This window comes from Beta vulgaris, chromosome 1 (genome assembly GCF_026745355.1).
Source record: "Beta vulgaris subsp. vulgaris cultivar EL10 chromosome 1, EL10.2, whole genome shotgun sequence".
NCBI lineage: Eukaryota > Viridiplantae > Streptophyta > Magnoliopsida > Caryophyllales > Amaranthaceae > Beta > Beta vulgaris.
Genome location: NC_079202.1, coordinates 20,863,375 through 20,869,647, shown reverse-complemented (window position 1 = coordinate 20,869,647; position 6,273 = coordinate 20,863,375). Strand labels below are relative to the sequence as shown.

General features: G+C 38.9%; 4 non-coding genes across 4 annotated transcripts; all 4 read right to left on the bottom strand.

Annotated features, from left to right (window-relative positions):
- Positions 1-424: 424 nt before the first annotated feature.
- LOC125494496 (small nucleolar RNA R71) lies at positions 425-533 on the bottom strand. The gene has a single exon (XR_007270744.2). It is a non-coding gene; the product is annotated as a small nucleolar RNA R71 (small nucleolar RNA).
- Positions 534-2,338: 1,805 nt separating this feature from the next.
- LOC125494464 (small nucleolar RNA R71) lies at positions 2,339-2,445 on the bottom strand. Its single transcript, XR_007270713.2, has one exon. It is a non-coding gene; the product is annotated as a small nucleolar RNA R71 (small nucleolar RNA).
- A 1,810-nt stretch (positions 2,446-4,255) lies between these two features.
- Positions 4,256-4,362, bottom strand: LOC125494455 (small nucleolar RNA R71). The gene has a single exon (XR_007270704.1). It is a non-coding gene; the product is annotated as a small nucleolar RNA R71 (small nucleolar RNA).
- A 1,805-nt stretch (positions 4,363-6,167) lies between these two features.
- On the bottom strand, positions 6,168-6,273 carry LOC125494456 (small nucleolar RNA R71). Its single transcript, XR_007270705.2, has one exon. It is a non-coding gene; the product is annotated as a small nucleolar RNA R71 (small nucleolar RNA).

The window sequence follows — 6,273 nt, the reverse complement described above, 5'->3', positions numbered from 1 at the left end:
GAGCCTTCTCACCAATCTCAAGTACATCAAGTGAAGTTGAATCAGAAATGGGTGAAGCAAATCCACAATTGTTTAGGATTTCGGAAATCCGGGTTCCTATGTTCTTCAAGGTGGAATTCGACTCCCTACGACACTACCAATTTCAGCATTCACCCTCAGTATACTCGGATGGTGAAAGCAGAGCAGTTTTGTGGGGGGTCAGATGAAGATCCTCTAGACCATCTCGACAGGTTTCTTGAGATCTGTGCCATGATAACAACTAATGATGTCTCTCCTGACTACATCAAGATGCATTTGTTCCGGTCCTCTCTTACCGGAAAAGCAAAGTCATGGCTCAAGAGCTTGCCTGCTAATTCCCTCACTACAAGGGGAAGAAGTCACGATGGCATTCTTGAAGAAATACTTCCCGGAGTGGAAGACTGCGGACATAAGGAGGAAGATCTCCTCATTTGAGCAAGTGAACGATGAGACACTTGCTGCGAAGCTTGGGAGCGATTCAAGGAGATGATCCGTTCATGCCCACACCATGAGTTCAACAAGAATCTACTCATGCGATTCTTCTATGATGGTCTTGATCCGATTTCACGGGCCAATCTTGATGCTGGAGCGGGAGGTCAACTATCTAAGATCCCGCAAGAACAACTTGAGTCTACAATTGAGGAGGTGATCAAGAACTACTCATGGGGTGGAAGACGAAGAGGTATATAGTTTGTGATTCGATTTACATTCAAGGTACTTTCATTCAATTCAATTCAAAGTTTTAGTTTTTATTTCATTCTCTTGGTGTTTGTTTATGTTCTTATATTATTTAAGATCTTCATTCTCTTAGTTTATGAATTGCGCTTTTCATTAGTTTAATCATTTCTTAATCATGTTTAGCCTTAGATTAGTCATAGATTCATTGTATAATTGCTTTAACTCCATAATTAGTGAGTAGTTTCATAATCTAGGGTTAGGGTGAAAGTATGAATTAGGGTTTAAATATGATGTTGATGTGATTGTGATGTATGGAGAAGTTTATGCATTGATCTTGGTGTTTTGAGACCTTAGGATAGATATTGATCACATTTATACTTTGGTATTTTGATTTCGAACGTTCTTAAATCGGATTTTGAACTCTTTTATCATCCCCAAGAATCAACTTAATTTCTATACCAAGATATTGGATGGAAATTAAGGGGATCCTTCATTAGGGGTTTTCCAAACTTATTGAATCGCTAAATCAATTAACTAAAGACCATTCGAGAGAGGATTTAGTTGATTGATTGAGTGATTACTCTTGAGGACCATTCGAGAGAGGACTCAAGTAATTTAGAGGGAAACTAAACCTTGCATAATCGTCTTTGTTGCTTCGCAATCGCATTAACAATCATCATCCGTTCTTATTCATACTAGTAACCTTAACTCTAGTGTCTTTTATTTGATATTTAAACTCGTGATATTTGCTTGTTCTAGCTGTTAGATAGTTTTAATTGTTACCAAACATCTTTCAAACCCCAAATACCTTTCAATTAGGTAGTCTAGACTAGATAGACTCTAATCAATCCCATTTTCCCTGTGGATCGACCTTGACTTGCCCTTACTATTCTCTTAGTGATTGCTTGTTAGGACTATAAAGATTGTTTGGAAAGCGGTTCTTAGTGCCTTAACGACACACTAAAAACCTCTTATCAAAATGGGCCGTTGCCGGGGAAGCTGTGCTATTGATTGAAGTATATTTTAGTTTAGTTTGCTTAGTTGATTTTTCTTTTATTTTCTTTTAACTGTGGTTGTTATTTGCTAATCCTCTGCTTAGCTTTGTTGTGTTACATGAGAAGAAGAACTCACGGTTCACCCACATTGCCTCTAGATCTTGAAATCGACCGTACGTTGCGAAAGCTTTCGGAAGAATTTGGGAAATCTGACTTTGGGTCCGAGCCTTCTTCACCAATCTCAAGTACATCAAGTGAAGTTGAATCAGAAATGGGTGAAGCAAATCCAAATTGTTTAGGGATTTCGGAAATCCGGGTTCCTATGTTCTTCAAGGTGGAATTCGACTCCCTACGACCACTACCAATTTCAGCATTCACCCTCAGTATACTCGGATGGTGAAAGCAGAGCAGTTTTGTGGGGGGTCAGATGAAGATCCTCTAGACCATCTCGACAGGTTTTTGAGATCTGTGCCATGATAACAACTAATGATGTCTCTCCTGACTACATCAAGATGCATTTGTTCCGGTCCTCTCTTACCGGAAAAGCAAAGTCATGGCTCAAGAGCTTGCCTGCTAATTCCCTCACTACATGGGAAGAAGTCACGATGGCATTCTTGAAGAAATACTTCCCGGAGTGGAAGACTGCGGACATAAGGAGGAAGATCTCCTCATTTGAGCAAGAGAACGATGAGACACTTGCCGAAGCTTGGGAGCGATTCAAGGAGATGATCCGTTCATGCCCACACCATGAGTTCAACAAGAATCTACTCATGCGATTCTTCTATGATGGTCTTGATCCGATTTCACGGGCCAATCTTGATGCTGGAGCGGGAGGTCAACTATCTAAGATCCCGCAAGAACAACTTGAGTCTACAATTGAGGAGGTGATCAAGAACTACTCATGGGGTGGAAGACGAAGAGATCATAGTTTGTGATTCGATTTACATTCAAGGTACTTTTCATTCAATTCAATTCAAAGTTTTAGTTTTTATTTCATTCTCTTGGTGTTTGTTTATGTTCTTATATTATTTAAGATCTTCATTCTCTTAGTTTATGAATTGCGCTTTTCATTAGTTTAATCATTTCTTAATCATGTTTAGCCTTAGATTAGTCATAGATTCATTGTATAATTGCTTTAACTCCATGATTAGTGAGTAGTTTCATAATCTAGTGGTTAGGGTGAAAGTATGAATTAGGGTTTAAATATGATGTTGATGTGATTGTGATGTATGGAGAAGTTTATGCATTGATCTTGGTGTTTTGAGACCTTAGGATAGATATTGATCACATTTATACTTTGGTATTTTGATTTCGAACGTTCTTAAATCGGATTTTGAACTCTTTTATCATCCCCAAGAATCAACTTAATTTCTATACCAAGATATTGGATGGAAATTAAGGGGATCCTTCATTAGGGGTTTTCCAAACTTATTGAATCGCTTAATCAATTAACTAAAGACCATTCGAGAGAGGATTTAGTTGATTGATTGAGTGATTACTCTTGAGGACCATTCGAGAGAGGACTCAAGTAATTTAGAGGGAAACTAAACCTTGCATAATCGTCTTTTTGTGCTTCGCAATCGCATTAACAATCATCATCCGTTCTTATTCATACTAGTAACCTTAACTCTAGTGTCTTTTATTTGATATTTAAACTCGTGATATTTGCTTGTTCTAGCTGTTAGATAGTCTTAATTGTTACCAAACATCTTTCAAACCCCCAAATACCTTTCAATTAGGTAGTCTAGACTAGATAGACTCTAATCAATCCCATTTTCCCTGTGGATCGATCCTTGACTTGCCCTTACTATTCTCTTAGTGATTGCTTGTTAGGACTATAAAGATTGTTTGGAAAGCGGTTCTTAGTGCCTTAACGACACACTAAAAACCTCTTATCAAAATGGCGCCGTTGCCGGGGAAGCTGTGCTATTGATTGAAGTATATTTTAGTTTAGTTTGCTTAGTTGATTTTTCTTTTATTTTCTTTTAACTGTGGTTGTTATTTGCTAATCCTCTGCTTAGCTTTGTTGTGTTACATGAGAAGAAGAACTCACGGTTCACCCACATTGCCTCTAGATCTTGAAATCGACCGTACGTTGCGAAAGCTTCGGAAGAATTTGGGAAATCTGACTTTGGGGTCCGAGCCTTCTTCACCAATCTCAAGTACATCAAGTGAAGTTGAATCAGAAATGGGTGAAGCAAATCCACAATTGTTTAGGGATTTCGAAATCCGGGTTCCTATGTTCTTCAAGGTGGAATTCGACTCCCTACGACCACTACCAATTTCAGCATTCACCCTCAGTATACTCGGATGGTGAAAGCAGAGCAGTTTTGTGGGGGTCAGATGAAGATCCTCTAGACCATCTCGACAGGTTTCTTGAGATCTGTGCCATGATAACAACTAATGATGTCTCTCCTGACTACATCAAGATGCATTTGTTCCGGTCCTCTCTTACCGGAAAAGCAAAGTCATGGCTCAAGAGCTTGCCTGCTAATTCCCTCACTACATGGGAAGAAGTCACGATGGCATTCTTGAAGAAATACTTCCCGGAGTGGAAGACTGCGGACATAAGGAGGAAGATCTCCTCATTTGAGCAAGAGAACGATGAGACACTTGCCGAAGCTTGGGAGCGATTCAAGGAGATGATCCGTTCATGCCCACACCATGAGTTCAACAAGAATCTACTCATGCGATTCTTCTATGATGGTCTTGATCCGATTTCACGGGCCAATCTTGATGCTGGAGCGGGAGGTCAACTATCTAAGATCCCGCAAGAACAACTTGAGTCTACAATTGAGGAGGTGATCAAGAACTACTCATGGGGTGGAAGACGAAGAGATCATAGTTTGTGATTCGATTTACATTCAAGGTACTTTTCATTCAATTCAATTCAAAGTTTTAGTTTTTATTTCATTCTCTTGGTGTTTGTTTATGTTCTTATATTATTTAAGATCTTCATTCTCTTAGTTTATGAATTGCGCTTTTCATTAGTTTAATCATTTCTTAATCATGTTTAGCCTTAGATTAGTCATAGATTCATTGTATAATTGCTTTAACTCCATGATTAGTGAGTAGTTTCATAATCTAGGGTTAGGGTGAAAGTATGAATTAGGGTTTAAATATGATGTTGATGTGATTGTGATGTATGGAGAAGTTTATGCATTGATCTTGGTGTTTTGAGACCTTAGGATAGATATTGATCACATTTATACTTTGGTATTTTGATTTCGAACGTTCTTAAATCGGATTTTGAACTCTTTTATCATCCCCAAGAATCAACTTAATTTCTATACCAAGATATTGGATGGAAATTAAGGGGATCCTTCATTAGGGGTTTTCCAAACTTATTGAATCGCTTAATCAATTAACTAAAGACCATTCGAGAGAGGATTTAGTTGATTGATTGAGTGATTACTCTTGAGGACCATTCAGAGAGGACTCAAGTAATTTAGAGGGAAACTAAACCTTGCATAATCGTCTTTGTTGCTTCGCAATCGCATTAACAATCATCATCCGTTCTTATTCATACTAGTAACCTTAACTCTAGTGTCTTTTATTTGATATTTAAACTCGTGATATTTGCTTGTTCTAGCTGTTAGATAGTCTTAATTGTTACCAAACATCTTTAAACCCCCAAATACCTTTCAATTAGGTAGTCTAGACTAGATAGACTCTAATCAATCCTTTTCCCTGTGGATCGACCTTGACTTGCCCTTACTATTCTCTTAGTGATTGCTTGTTAGGACTATAAAGATTGTTTGGAAAGCGGTTCTTAGTGCCTTAACGACACACTAAAAACCTCTTATCAAAATGGCGCCGTTGCCGGGGAAGCTGTGCTATTGATTGAAATATATTTTAGTTTAGTTTGCTTAGTTGATTTTTCTTTTATTTTCTTTTTAACTGTGGTTGTTATTTGCTAATCCTCTACTTAGCTTTGTTGTGTTACATGAGAAGAAGAACTCACGGTTCACCCACATTGCCTCTAGATCTTGAAATCGACCGTACGTTGCGAAAGCTTCGGAAGAATTTGGGAAATCTGACTTTGGGTTCCGAGCCTTCTTCACCAATCTCAAGTACATCAAGTGAAGTTGAATCAGAAATGGGTGAAGCAAATCCACAATTGTTTAGGGTTTTCGGAAATCCGGGTTCCTATGTTCTTCAAGGTGGAATTCGACTCCCTACGACCACTACCAATTTCAGCATTCACCCTCAGTATACTCGGATGGTGAAAGCAGAGCAGTTTTGTGGGGGTCAGATGAAGATCCTCTAGACCATCTCGACAGGTTTCTTGAGATCTGTGCCATGATAACAACTAATGATGTCTCTCCTGACTACATCAAGATGCATTTGTTCCGGTCCTCTCTTACCGGAAAAGCAAAGTCATGGCTCAAGAGCTTGCCTGCTAATTCCCTCACTACATGGGAAGAAGTCACGATGGCATTCTTGAAGAAATACTTCCCGGAGTGGAAGACTGCGGACATAAGGAGGAAGATCTCCTCATTTGAGCAAAGAACGATGAGACACTTGCCGAAGCTTGGGAGCGATTCAAGGAGATGATCCGTTCATGCCCACACCATGAGTT